Raw genomic sequence first — 15,148 nt, 5'->3', positions numbered from 1 at the left:
CCGTTAAATAATTGGTTCTTTCACGATATTTTGTGCGATCATTATATGTGGCGGTGTTATACCTAGACTCTATACCATTGTCCGGATTTATCTGATTTATAATTCCTATAACCACTGCCGATCGATCAGAGTAGCATCCCAACCCATTGTTTATTTGCTCACCATGCCGCGACAGTTTTTACCCAGCCATATGCAGATCAGCCTTGACCCAGCCATATGCAAATCAGCCTTGACTCAGCCATATTCAAATCAGCCTTGACCCTGCTCCTCACGAGGAAAGTCCGGTCTGAACTGCCAAGCTGGGCCCTCACCAAACTGTAACACTACCTATGAATGGTTTTGCTCTGGTAAGGGCTCATCGGCCATATATAGCTTGCTTCCAGTGGCATTTATCAGGGCAAAACCAGTCCCAGGATGCTTGTGTTCTGGTTCAGTAAGGACTTTTCCTGTCAGTTCTGGCTGCACTGTTCCCACAAGGAACAGGGTCAAGGCTGATTTGCAATTTGACTGGGTCCAAACTGAGGTGGCATAGTGAGCAAAATAATGATGGGTTGGGATGCTACCCTGAGCGATTACCTATGTGAGACAAATTGTAACCACCCCTCATTACCTTTTGTGGGTTTGATGAGATTTTCTTTTCCCAGTGAAAATCTATGTATTATGTTTCACTAAAAACCTATCCCTCCATTGAATGAGTAATCGACCCGAAAGATTACAGGGCCCTCCCCATCCACTACCCTCCTACATTGACAACCCATAACTGGAGCACCACATGTTCAGTCTTGGGGTCCCAATCTTTGTGTCATGGATCTGCCCAAACGTTGCAAATTTCCTCATCTTTTGCATCTCAGTTGAGTTCGCCGAGCATTTAGACAGATGTTCTCAATTCTTCCGCCATTCAGCACGCGGTTTTCGAAGTGTGCGCCGCCATGCTTGTTGTCATATAGTATTACAGTTTTGTTGTTTCTGGTGTTCTTTCATTGTTCATGAAGCAAAATAAAGCCAAACATGGCATAAAGATGCTCTTTAGCTCAAGAATGACCTTATTTTGTATAGTCTGTCATGGACCTCAGATTTTATAGGCCCCAAAGTAAATACCCATCCATACATTGAGTCTGTTATCAAATCATTCATGGGTATTACAACTGCCACCACACCCAACTCTAGTTTGGTTGCAGAAACCTCCTATTGTGTTGGAGATGCCCTAAAAATAACAAGGTGAGCGCTGTACTCCTTCCGCAAGTCATAAATGTAGGTAGACACGGTCATCGAAGTACATTGGCTCTAGTAGTGGAGGTGAAAGTGACACCCAGTGAGGTTTTGTGATTCTCGAGTCTGACTCCATTTTGTTCTGTGCCACCATTTTGTATTGCCCTCACGTAGGCCTGTGAAGGTAGCCTGGCGAATAAAGTGGCCTGGCCATCTTAGTTCATGTATACATTAACTAGGTTTCTTTTTGACTCTGAAATGAACTGTAAGAAACTGACCTCTTCACCTGAAACTGACCTCGCAAAGCCAATTTCCCTGATCGATCTTTGTCTGAAATTGCCAATCAATGTTCAGGACATCGTTAACTTTTAGTTTCCTTGCACATGCCTTATCTTGTTCAGCATCTGTTACTGTTTCTTTTTTATGTTTCTTCATTTACATGGGTTATGCTTTCAGTTATAGGTTTGTCCGGCTTGTGGAGATTGAATTTGGGACATTCCTAATAATTAACTTTTGGGTTGGGATACTGTAAATTTAGTTTTTTGTTATGTGACACTTTGTTTGAAAATGTACCTTATTGGCTAGAATTTTGTGCAGTGGGTGTACATTCATAATGTGAATATTGGGTATAAAAGGAGACGTCTCGCCTTAGTAAAATGAGCAGTCTCCTGAGAAATTAAACTGTGATGTATTTATAGGATCACTGTTACTTGGTCTCTGATGCCATCCAGAAGTATTCCGTGTCTCTGTATACCAAGACAGGTGAACTCGAAGATCTTAGGCGTGCCCCTGACGCCGCTGGGTTAAACCCCGGTTCTTCACCAGGAAGAACATCAAGCGCCACAAATGACATTTATATTGTGGGATGCCGGATCACTTTGTTGATGTTGACTTTGTGAATCTTTCCTAGCCCCAGGTTACCATAGAGAGCGACTGCCTCTAGGAAGTACCTCTGGCAGCGATAAGTATGTTCCAAGTATAAAGCCAAAAGAGCAGTTCCATCACAGCCATCAGTTTCTATCCCACAGGAAGAGATCAGCACACTTGCCTTTCACCATTAGGATCTGTTCCTCAACACTCACTCTTCTAATCCCCCTTGCAGTTTGACAATACCCGCTTTCACAGCTTGAAGGTGGCAAATCGTAATATGATAGTGTCCCATCCAGTGTAGGGTTTTGTACAATAATTAATTTGGTTGTACAGCGCCCACTGTCGCTGTGTCGTGACCACGAAGCCCATTCTGGTGCTCGCCTTCTATGATAGGAACATCATGGTAGAGCACATTTGTCAGGGTTCCATCGTCTGCTGCCTTTGAGAAGAGTTTTGTCTTCTTCTGGGCTGGAGCGATAAGACCCTGAAAGAGCGGGTACAAGTCATTGAGGTTGCAGATGCTGAGTTAACCTGTCCAGAGAAGAGCTTCCTTGTGAATCAGCAAATGACTGCCTATAAATGAAAGTTAGAGGGTCATGAGGTGCAGTGCATTCCTGGGGCTCAACAGCATTGCCTTCTCTTGACCCGGGTTCTGGCTCTACCCCTTCAGAAATAAACCTGCGAGCCCAGAAGTGGGGCTAAGAGCTCCACCTCTCTCTCTCTGGGAGCAGATTATTATGGAGCAGAAGGGGTGGAGCTTCTACGGGTCACACACATACACAAATCCCTCACACACCTAACTCCACACGCACCCCCCCAAACACTTCCACACAGACACCCCCCCCCCCCCACACACACACACAGACACCTTCTAAACATGGATGTCATTTTTAGGGTGCCCGCGGTTGCAGCTGTGACCCCTGGCTTGCCCCCTGTGACCCCTGTCTTCAGAAGTGAAAAAAGCAGTTCCAAGAACAGATGGGGGCTCCACATTCCTTATTGCCTGCCTATTTGTCACTATATTAATGGTGAAAAATATTCTGTTATTCACTATTAGTATAATTAAAAATGGAGCACACTTAGGATCTGTGGTGGCAGCTGCAGTAAGTCAAAATGGTTTTAAATGTATACTCTGTGTGCTTGCAAGTGAGAGCGTGTTTGAGTGAGCAAGAGAGCGTGCATATGTGTGAGAAAATGTTTCTGTGAAATTGAATGAGAGGCAGGTGACAAGTAGGGGATTATATTGTGTGAGGTTGAGGCCCAGATTCACCATTCTTTGACTCAAGGCAACATTGCATCAAAGTTGCTGAGCTGCCTATAATCCGATATGTTGCATTGTTTTCCCTCCTGGTGCCCTAGCGCACTTTTGGCAGCCATGCCCCAACGCACATACCGCTGTGCCAGAGTGCAAGGTGTGTGCGTTCTCTGAACTATAGGTTTTGTACTCGAAGGAGTGCCTTCCAGTACAAAAACTATGCTTTAAGGCGTGTTTCCCTTTAATTGCATGCTGTGCAATACAGCGCACATGCAAAGCTGTAAAAACAAGAAGAAATTAAACACATTCTCCTCATTATGCCTGCCTTGATGATGCATAAGACTTTGGCATAAATTCCTGTCTACCACTGTCTTTAGCTATGGATTTTCCTCAAAAGCCATGGGTTGTTGAATGGGAATTCCAATGCACCATCCATGGGAGTTTGTGATGCTATTGAACGCAAATCCCCAATTGCTGTGATGTTAGGTCTTATGTCACTTCCATTAGCCCAGGCGTTTTGGTGAATTGATGTCAATGACCTTAAACGACTACTGACGACACTTTGAAGTAAATAGGGAAGTTGAGTATCTGCACAAAGAAATCAAAGAGCTAAAACAACAAAGAGAAGACTATAGGATGAAACATTGATGCTGGAATCAGTCACAAGTACACTGAAGTGCTTGCTAACAAACACCGGTGTGTATATGGCGTCCGCCTCCTTATATGTCATCGCGGACACTGTTTCCAGTCCTGAACTTTTCACCAACTAATAATTGCTATAGGGTTTCTTTGTCTAGTTCAATGGAAGTAAACCATGACTACCAAACACGGAAAGCACTCGGCTCCCATACAAAAACCCAGCATGATTTAGAGTTTGGTGGATGGAAATACTCACAAACATTATGGATATCCCGATCTCTGTATTACTAGTGCATTGTATACTACTATGGCACTTGAAATTCAGTGGGTGGGATATCCGACACTGTTGGGAGGGAGCATTCCCATCTGGCAAACTGTAAATCAGGCCCTTTGTCCGTAATGACGTGTAGTGAGGTGGTCACTCTAGGGGTGCATCTTCTACTGGAAGGCGAGCAGAGTTGAGTGAAAAGGATACTCTTGAGTGCATGTGGCTGCATTGCAGGTTCATGGCCCCAGGCACTGAGAGTGGCATTCACAATATTAAAGCAAGTTAAACTCGAATGCTTCCTGGGATCCATGTGTACTATCAAATACTGTGTGTAGTTGATCCAACAAGCAGAAATGTAAGCAAGGTGTATCTCTGATGATCCATTCTCCCCACAATTTCAAAAGAAGCTCAAATGGTCCATTCAAAAGCAAGAGATCCATAAGACGACTACCACCCTTGACCGCAACAAAACACCTAACCAATGGCTACAAAGGGCTCTATGATAGGAATTGAATCTTCTAGCTCAATTCTGCTCATTCTTTGGACCTTTGGACTCAGTCTCTCCACTCATAAGAGGAGGAAGTAAAATCCCTCGCCCAGAAGCCAAGAAGATCTGTGACACTATGAGCATCTTAGAACCCTCCGGAATCGAGATGCTACCTAAAGCCGTAAATTTCTGCTTACTCAATGATGGACTCGGCCAAAGGATTCACTTTTGTAGAGCCCTTGCTCGACACACATGTCTTTCTGAGGGGTTGAGCTGGGAGATGATATGAAATCTGGGATGACATTGGATTTCCTCTACAATGAAAGATCTCTAGTTTTGCAACTTGTTCATATGCTTTCTAAGGAGTTTGCTAAGAGGATTTTGGCTACAGTGCCTAATGTCACATCTCCGTTTGTTTGTCAAAGCAGGTCGAGAAAACTGAGGATGCAAGTAAAGATGGGGCCACTTTACCTTTATTGCTGACTACGCTACCGTGATGCAGACATAAAGTGAAGTCTCACATAATCTCTACAAGAAGCGAAAGGGAATCAGTGATTTTCCGGATATAAAGTCTCTCTAAATACATCAGGGATGCTTAATATTACTAAAAAGCATATTAAAAGTCAGTTTCATATCCACTTTTTTATAAAACTCACATTGATCCCTTGGGGCAGAACTTTCCAAACTGTGTGTCCCGACACAGTACTGTGTCGTCTGCAAAGGGTAGGTGTGTCGCGAGATGACACCGGTAGTAATGGGCACTTAGCACATAACTGCTGCTAATTAAGTGGCATTCCTTTGAAAGAGTGTCAGCAAACACTGCCACAGCAGCACGGACTCCCCGACACTCTGCTCTATGGGGGCCGGGAGATTCACAACAAAGCAGTAAATGGTCTTTTAAAGACCTGCGAAGTACTGGGGTGAGGCTGTGTGTGTGTTCAGGAAGCTGTCTCTGCCCAGGCTGTCACACACACGGGGTGAGGGGACAGAGGGCGACAGACAGAGAGAGATAGAGGGAGGAAGACAGAGGGAGGGAGACAGAGGGAGACAGAGGAAGGGAGACAGAGAGAGGGAGACAGAGAGAGAGGGAGACAGAGAAGGGAGAGAGGGGGAGAGAGGGAGACAGACAGAGGGACGGAGACAGAGGTAGACAGAGACAGAGGTAGACAGAGACAGGGGAGACAGAAAGAGGGAGACAGAGAGAGAGGGAGACAGAGGGAGAGGGAGACAGAGAGAGAGGGAGAGAGAGGGAGGGAGGGAGACAGAGGGAGAGGGAAACCATGGGAGACAGAGGGAGGGATTCCGGGGTAGACAGAGGGAGACAGAGGGAGACAGACAGAGGGAGACAGACAGAGGGAGGGAGACAGGGAAGGAGACTCAGGAAAGGAGCCCGAGGGACGGAGACAGAGGGATGGCAACAGAGGGATGGAAACAGAGGGGGAGACAGAGAGTGGGAGACAGACAGAGGGAGGAGGGCGACAGGGAGCGAGACAGATTTAGCAAGACAGACAGAGGGAGGTAGGCAGACAGAGGGAGACAGATGTAGATAGACAGAGGGAGACAGAGGGAGAGGGAGAGAGAGAGGGAGAAAGAGGGAGAGGGAGCGAGAGAGGGAGAGGGAGAGAGAGAGAGGGAGAGAGATAGGGAGAGGGAGGGTGACAGAGGGAGGGAGACAGAGGAACGGAAACAGAGGGAGACAGAGCGGGAGACAGAGGGAGACAGACAGATGGACGAGGGCGACAGGGAGCGATACAGAGGGAGACAGAGGGAGACAGACAGAGGGAGACAGAGGGAGGGAGACAGAGAGAGAGAGGGAGGGAAACAGAGGGAGAGAGAGGGAGGGAGACAGAGAGAGGGAGACAATTAGAGAGATTGAGAGAGAGAGAGGGAAACAGACAGAGTGAGTGAGAACCCCCTGAAAGCCCTTGGAAAGATGTGCCTTAGGGGGTACTGGAAAAAAGCTTTTTCAAGGTATTTTTGTCAGGAAAGCAATTATTTAAAATCAAAAATGAATAATTCAACCAGTGAGACTAATCATGGCTTTTTATAATCACTTCCTTAAACACACATAATAATATTTTCTGACAGTCCCAGCAATTTAATTTACATGTACCATTTTGAAATTGCTTCATTGTTTAAAATTGTGTGATTACTAATTACAGTACAGTACATTTCTAAAAAAGATTAATTTGCCTAAAGTCATTCAGAATTGTGAAACATACATATATATTATTTTTTTCTTCTCCACCCTACCTCTGATCACATGTAGGAGGAGTGCTGTATCTTGAGTGTCAACCAGAATCTACAATTAGAGGAACTAGCTGTAATTGTGGTTCTGCGTAAACATTTGTCTGTTAACTGTATAGCAGAAGTATTTCTCAATCCATTTCACTAAATGTGATACCTTCCTAAACTACGAAAAAAGAATCTAAACATTTATTTGTATGATCCAATGTGCAAATCAGCGAGTCCTCTCCAACAAATATGTTGGTTTCAATATTGGACCATTTTGATGACCTAAAACATCTGTCAAACCCCTTTAATTAGAATCTGAAAACTACAACCCAGAATCCCTGAGGAGGGAACAGATTTATGAGTCCATCTTCTCCTTCCAGAAACTCCTAGACTCTTGCCCCGCCTTGACCGATCCTGTACAAAAGGCTTTCTCCATCTGCACTATCCAAAACAGCAACTGCGTCTGATCTTTTGAGACTTGGCACCGTACTGTTCTACCTATATCTCAAATTAAGGAGCCCGCCACAAAGAGAAGAAGGCTGCCAAGCTTTTCCTCCAGCACTTACAAATGAGAGTCAAATGACAAGCACACCAGTCCATTCATATGCTTGCTCTTAAACTGTACAGCAAAACACACAAGATGATGGACGGAATGTTGCACAATGGCAAAACATTCACCCCCAGTCACAGATCTGGGTTTAATCCATCGTTATTTTGCTCACCAAGCCACCCCAGTTCAGAAATGGCTATATGCAAATCAGTCTTGACCCTGTGCCTCATGGGAACAGTCCAGCCCAAACTACCAAGCCATGTCTTCCCTGGACCGGAGTCAAGCATCCTAGGACCAGTGTCTGGCTATCAGCCGTCTTCAGCCAGGATAGCTTGACTCCAGTGGCTTATTGAGCACGGGTCCCACGTCTGGGGGGACCCTTACCACATAGGGTGAAAAGCCAAACCCACAAGATGATGGACGGAATGTTGCACAATGGCAAAACATTTACCCCCAGTCACAGATCTGGGTTTAAACAATCGTTATTTTGCTCACCAAGCCACCCCAGTTCAGACATGGCCATATGCAAATCAGTCTTGACCCTGTGCCTCATGGGAACAGTCGAGCCCAAACTGCCAAGCCATGTCTTCCCTGGACCGGAGTCAAGCATCCTAGGACCAGTGTCTGGCTATCAGCCGTCTTCAGCCAGGATAGCTTGACTCCAGTGGCTTAGTGAGCACGGGACCCACGTCTGGGCATACCCTTCCCACATAGGGTGAACAGCAAAACACACAAAATTATTACAAAAGGTAAATATCCTGAGTTGCTGGGAGTTCTTTCCCTGCATGTTGGGGTCATTTAATGTTTCCTCTGCCTTTGGTGGACTTGAGCAGGTATGAGTGACTGTCAACGCGTCCTCAATAGAGTGAGGATACCACATTTTTGGTGAGGCTGGAGGACCCCTGGTTTACCGTCCACCGAACCCTAAATTGAAGCCCTGAACCTCTTGTAGTTTGCAAAACAAAATCCTATTTAAACTGCTTAAATGAAAGTAGACAATAAAAAGTAACATTTCACTGTTTTCTTTCTCTCTTACAGGATCATATGATTTATACACGAAGGAAACAGGCATTGCGAGCCCGAAGCAGCAACAATTAGTAAACACCTCAAGACTGCCTCAGGCCCAGAGAGAGGCAGAAAAGACAGAGGACACAGGGCCTAGTGGCTTCTACCCCTTCATCGAAACCTTCTTCCAACATTTTACCTATCTGACCCCTACTTTCTGACTGCCAACCATTGCTGGCACTCCGGCACGAGTGTAGATGTATGGGATCTGTCTCTTGAGTGTGGGGCATGAAGGATATAAGTCGTAAGGAGGAGGGATTCAGGGATATCCGGTCCGAACATGAACTTTGGACTTACCTGTCTTCAGCATCTGGGGTGATGCACTGGCTCCTGTCTGGCCATACCACTGAGAAACACTTCCATCTCCAAGTGTTTATTGAGAAAAGATCTAATTTCCTGTGAGATACTTCCACCCCAAGTCTTTATGGAGAAAAGATCTAATTTCCTGTGAGACACTTCCGCCCCAAGTCGTTATGGCGAAAATATCTAATTTCCTGTGAGATACTTCCATCCCAAGTGTTTATGAAGAAAATATCTAATTTCCTGTGAGATACTTCCACCCCAAGTCTTTATGGAGAAAAGATCTCATTTCCTGTGAAATACTTCCGCCCCAAGTCTTTATGGAGAAAAGATCTCATTTCCTGTGAGATACTTCCGCCCCAAGTCTTTATGGCGAAAATATCTAATTTCCTGTGAGATACTTCCATCCCAAGTGTTTATGAAGAAAATATCTAATTTCCTGTGAGATACTTTCACCCCAAGTCTTTATGGAGAAAAGATCTTGTTTACTGTGAGATACTTCCGCCCCAAGTCTTTATGGCGAAAATATCTAATTTTCTGTGAGATACTTCCATTGCAAGTGTTTATGAAGAAAATATCTAATTTCCTGTGAGATACTTCCACCCCAAGTCTTTATGGAGAAAAGATCTCATTTCCCGTGAGATACTTCCACCCCAAGTCTTTATGGAGAAAAGATCTCATTTCCTGTGAGATACTTCCACCCTAAGTCTTTATGGTGAAAATATGTAATTTCCTGTGTTACCTTCTAATAGGACAGAGATAGAGTCCTCTGACTGCCATTAGATGTCATTTCTTGGTGCCTGAGCGACATGTAAGAGATGTGATTTGAAAGCTGCTCTGTACATATAGCCTTCAGTGCAATAAAGTACTAGTCTGCCCATGCAAATGCAAAACTACAGAGCTGAAGTAACATAGGGCCATATGTATCAACAAACCCTTTTGCGATTCCTAAATAGCGATTTTTAAGGAATCGCTATTTAGGAATCGCAAAATGGTATGTATGAAGAAATTTGCTTTTTTTTAGCGATTCCTTAATCTTCCTTATTTGCGAATTCGCATTTTGCGAATTTGCAATTAAGGGATAATTTCCAATGCATTCCTATGGGCCAGGAGGCCCATAGGAATGATTGCGAAATAATTCTCAAATTGCGAATTCGCAATTTGCTAATCGCAATTTGAGAATTATTTCAAGGGTGCCGGGGTGTCTCAAAAGCCTATGACATTCAGCATACCAACATGTTTCTGCCCTATTCTAATGGCCAAGATTGGTCCCAGGCATTCGTCAGGACAAAAGGAATGTCGAAGCCCCAGTGCGATTCTAAGGTTCATTAAACACAAAAATGGCAGGCACGTATAAATTCATGCAACAGGGAAGGCTACTTGCCTCTCCGGGGACTGATAAAAAAGTATCAGAAACACCTAACCTGTGAACAAACACAAACCCTTTGGCATGAAGTCGCAACATGATAGACATATATGAAGCATGCAATATGTAGGATTTCCAACATAGTGTTCTCATGTGGTCCGCATAAAAAACTGTCAAATGTCTGGTCTTATGTTGTACACTGTGAGACCAATGAAGATCAAAGTAATAGCAGGCTCCAAATTGGTCTCTCATGTAGTGACTACATACTAAAGTGCTTGTTTTTGTTCAGAGGTTCTGGGTTTCTTATACTTTTATACCAGTCCCCAGACAGGCAAGTAGCCTTCCCTGTTTTATGCATTTACATGTGTATGCTATATTTAATTCGTAATGGCAGCCCCATCTCAACAAAGAGGAGTGATGGCGCTCCCACCCGTCCACCTGTGTCGTGAAAGCATGGTATTGTGTTTCGGGGTTGCACTGTTGGAAGAACTAGACTAGGAGTAGTCATTGTCATTTCGGCCAGTACTCGGCTGTGTGCATCGCGTCTTCCGTTGCTTCTGGTGCTCTTTCGAACATGCACTGGATGTGTGTCTTGGTCTGCAACAAGTGCTCTTTCTCTGTTGTTCTCAATGAAGGTTTACTGCCAGAGGTGTCCAATGAGATTACGGTTACTACGTGACACCCCCCTGAGCCTAACTCCAGGGATGGAGACTCTTGTCTCCTGGTGCCTCGACATCTTGCACAGAACGCTGCCCGCTCAGCCATGGCCGAGACCACGGGTCGCGTGCTCCTTCTCATCTTCCAATAAGGATCTGCTGGTTTTATCGTCTGCCGAAATTATGTCTATCCTAGATTCCATCTCTACCTCTAAGCTTGATGACCTCATGCAAGATTCTGATGGTTTTTAATCTGCATCTTTTACAAATTGACTTGTTTTAATTCATCCTTAAACTTTTGGCCTGGTCTACTTGCCAACTTGGACATTTTAACTCTTTAATGTATGTATTTTATATTACACATGCTTTTAAGAAGTATAGTCTTAAAATGTTAGATCCTGGACTCTACACTCCCCTACCAGGAAGGGGGAGGTATTGTGGGTTCTCCTTAGTGTCTGGGTTGGACACCCTTATTTCGCATTAGGAGTATTGCTGGTGTCTTGTACATGTGGTCATGGCTTTATGGATTTTCATATTTTTTAGCACAGCCATCTGTCAGCTTGTTGTTTTTATATTTTTAATCAGCTGCTTCTTTCTGAGAAGACATAGTTGTTCACTTCGCACATTATAACAGCCCTTCGTATACATTTTACTCTGTGCCATGTTCAAGGTTGTCATGTTCAGTACATGATATCCTAACTCTTACTGCCACTCCAGGAGATCAGGACCCAGTTCCTAATTATCACGTTGGTCCTGTTCTTAGAACACTGCAAGATTTGTTAAATAAACACCACATGGGCTTAGGGGGAGGTGGTGAGGGGCATTCCAGTCCCGCCCTCCTACAACCTACACCATTCCATTGACAGCTCCGCTGATCCTGGCACTGACTCTTCAGGCAACTGAGAATATGGCTATTCAGATAACCGGCAGACCCTTGCCGGCCTTGTATGGGGTTGGGGGTCTTCCTCTTAGAATGGGATAGGCAGAAGGGTTACCACCACTATGCTCTCAGTTTTTAGACATAGAGTGAAGGTAGGAATCTCTAGGTTTTCAAGATCATACAAAATGTTGGGATTGTTTATCTTTTTCACATCACACTGATAGAAACTATGATCACTGTATTATATTTCATCTGCCTAATTATCGCAGCTCATGCTTTTGATGATAGAATGGAATTGCTTCAATAAATGCATTGAAATCCATTTTGTATCTTCATTCTGTGTTGGCATGTGTGAGTCTTTTGAGTAACTGAGCTGAATGGGTATGATCTGTTCATCATGGCTTCCCTGAGGAGTCAGAGTGGCAGGTTCTAGGTTGCCACAAATCACCTTTTGTTTTCTAAGGTTGGGTGAGGCACTTCGAGCTAGTCCGGAGTTAAGTCAACAGTTTCCAGACGGTGTGGAACTGACTCAGTCACCCACATGCGGTTGTGCTGCCACCCTAAAAAAACATGCAGTCTTATTATAATAGGAACTGCATGACACCCTGAGGACTCAGAAGTGTCCAGTTTAGGCTGCCACAAATCTCTTCTATCCTGATTAGGGTGAGTGAGGCACTGCCAGCTAGCCAGGAGTTAGGTCAACAACTTCCAGACTGTGTGGGGCTGACTTAGTCTCCCACACGCCGTGGTGCTTCCACACTAAACAAGCAATATTATTACCAGAATAAGAGCTGCAAGATATGGCGACCAAAGTTAGGTCAGGAACTTATTTAACGGATCTCCTGAATAACTTTCTCTCGCATGCCAAAGGCACATTAAGCGCCTTTATATACAGACATCCGTGGTGTTGGGGAAAATGTCCTCCTCAGCTATATAGTTAGTACCTATTATAGTCTGTAGGTTGTTCAAGCTTTAACTTTAAAAGGATACCCCATTTGGTGTTTCTATCTCTTAATGCTTTCTTAAAGAGATGTCACAACCAGTACCATTAGTAATGGTTGTAAACTGTAGACAAGCTAACACACATTTACTTTAAAATGGGCTTCTTAATGGGGTTGAGATGTTACGTTTCTGGTAGAGGCACACGATGCGTACAGAGCAGGGTCTATCTATCCAATTGTCCATTTTCCTGCACTAGATGCAAATACTAATGCTTTTCATACATATACTGTAGCTAATCCACTTGCTCAGCACAGAGCTTATAAATTTCTAGAATTACCACTAACATATCAAGAACATCAAAAGTGGTTTCAAGGCACCCTTCCACATGGAATTGATCGTTAGAGTGGGGCCCGTCCACAATGATAGGGTCTCATGGCCAGTTCAGGCTGCCTACCCACCATTTCAAATATACAAAATTTATAGGCAGCAGATCTGCGCCCACTATATACTAATTTAGTTAGAATATGCAGATTTTTACTGCAATTTGTAATGCGAACTCTGAATACTGCCCCTGAGAGGGCTGCTCCAGCTAACCAACAATTGGTGACACCAGGGATAAACCTGGTAACTATTAATGCGATTATGGGTCAGGTTCCCACCAAACGTGAAGACATTCAGTTTCGGATTGCACAAAAAACAAATATTGGTTTAGGAAATATTGAAGGGGAAGCAGCAGCATTGGCAGCACACCAAGAACCTGCAGAAGTTCCACAGATCGACCAGGAATGCGAGTTACCATAAATTATTTCAGAGGTTTATACAAGTATAGGTTGGGATAGTTTCAGGGCCAGACCAAATAAATCACAACTTACAGGTAATTCCGAAAAGGATAATACCATGTAATCGCAGGAGGGTTCTAAAATACGCTGGGTCAAACAAATATCGAACAAAGATAAAATTAAACAAGGAGAATCTCCACAGTTGGAGAAAAGTGATACAATCTTAGAAACTGTGATAATTTTAAACTTCCTGGTAGTATTCAGTATACTGATCCATACCCATCTCCTACCTTTCAGGACTCATCTGACAAAAGACTCGAGAGAGAGAGCTTGGTGGTCAGAAGGCAGAAACGAGTCAGAGGCTCATCTGACGTCACAATAAACAAGCATTTGCAATGCAATAGGTCTCGCATAAGGAAAGTTTGAGCTATTGGTATTGTAAATGACACATTTTTATTCATGTTTTGTTTTTGAAAATAGTGAAATTAATAGTTTTGTCATTTACAATGCCAATAGTTATACCTTTCGCAAATGTGACACCTATAGCTTCTATAATGCAATATGTGTTGTAATCACGTGACTTACATGTATTGATATTACAAATAACAATGGCTTTTCATTTTTTTAAACAATTAATACTTAAATAAAAGATATTGTAATTTATAATGGCAATAGTTTAAAGTTTTGTAAATAACTTTTGTGAAGATTATGTTCAGTGTATTTTATTGTGACGAAAATCTAAGAACAGAAGTGAAATATTAACATCTTTTTGTTACATTTGTAATAAAGCTTGAAACATCGCGAGAACATATTTGAACCAGGTGTTGTTAAATGGTTGCACAGATTGATGCTGTGGTGGCATTGAGTGATGTTGTGATGGCGAACGAATGATGCTGTGGCATTCAGTGATGCTGTGGTAACGCATAGTGATGTTGTGGTGCCCCTGAGTGATGCTGTGGTGGTGCTGAGTGAAGCTGTATGCTATGCTATGTTTTGTTTTGCTATCCTATGTTTTGTTTTGTTATGCTATGATATTTTTTGCTATCCTATGCTTTAATTTGTTATGCTATGCTATGCTGTGTTTTGTTATGCTATGCTATGTTTTGTTATGCTAAGCTATGTTTTGTTGTGTTTTATTATGCTCTGTTTTGTTTTGCTATGCTATGTTTTGTTATGCTATGCTATGCTACGCTTTGTTGTGTTGGTATGCTATGTTTTGCTATGCTATTATATGTTTTGTTTTGCTATCCTATGTTTTGTTGTGTTTTGTTAAGCTATGCTATGTTTTATTGTGGTTTGCTATGTTTTGTTATGCTAAGTGTTGTTTTTGTTTTGTTATGCTATGTTTTGTTATGTTATGATATGTTTTGTTATGCTATGTTTGTTTTGCTATCCTATGCTTTGTTTTATGTTATGCTATGTTTAGTTTTACTATCCTATGCTTTGTTTTGTTATGCTATGCTATGTTTTGTTATGCTTGCTATGTGTTGTTGTGTTTTCCTATGCTATGCTTTGTTATGCTATGCTATGATTTGTTTTGCTATGCTATGTTTTGTTTTGTTATGCTATGCTATGCTATGCTTTGTTATGCTATGTTTTGTTATGCTATGTTAAGCTTTGTTTTGTTATGCTATGCTATGTTGTTTT

At 43.1% G+C, this 15,148-nt stretch overlaps 1 pseudogene; it reads left to right on the top strand.

Annotated features, from left to right (window-relative positions):
- LOC147678710 (phospholipid scramblase family member 5-like) overlaps nucleotides 1-13,523 on the top strand; it is a 91,026-nt pseudogene extending 77,503 nt beyond the window's left edge.
- The last annotated feature ends 1,625 nt before the right edge of the window (nucleotides 13,524-15,148 follow it).

The sequence above is a fragment of the Lissotriton vulgaris genome, chromosome 12 (assembly GCF_964263255.1).
Source record: "Lissotriton vulgaris chromosome 12, aLisVul1.2, whole genome shotgun sequence".
Classification (NCBI taxonomy): Eukaryota; Metazoa; Chordata; class Amphibia; order Caudata; family Salamandridae; genus Lissotriton; species Lissotriton vulgaris.
The sequence above is the reverse complement of the archived record's forward strand: the minus strand, read 5'-3'. Positions and strand labels throughout refer to the sequence as shown.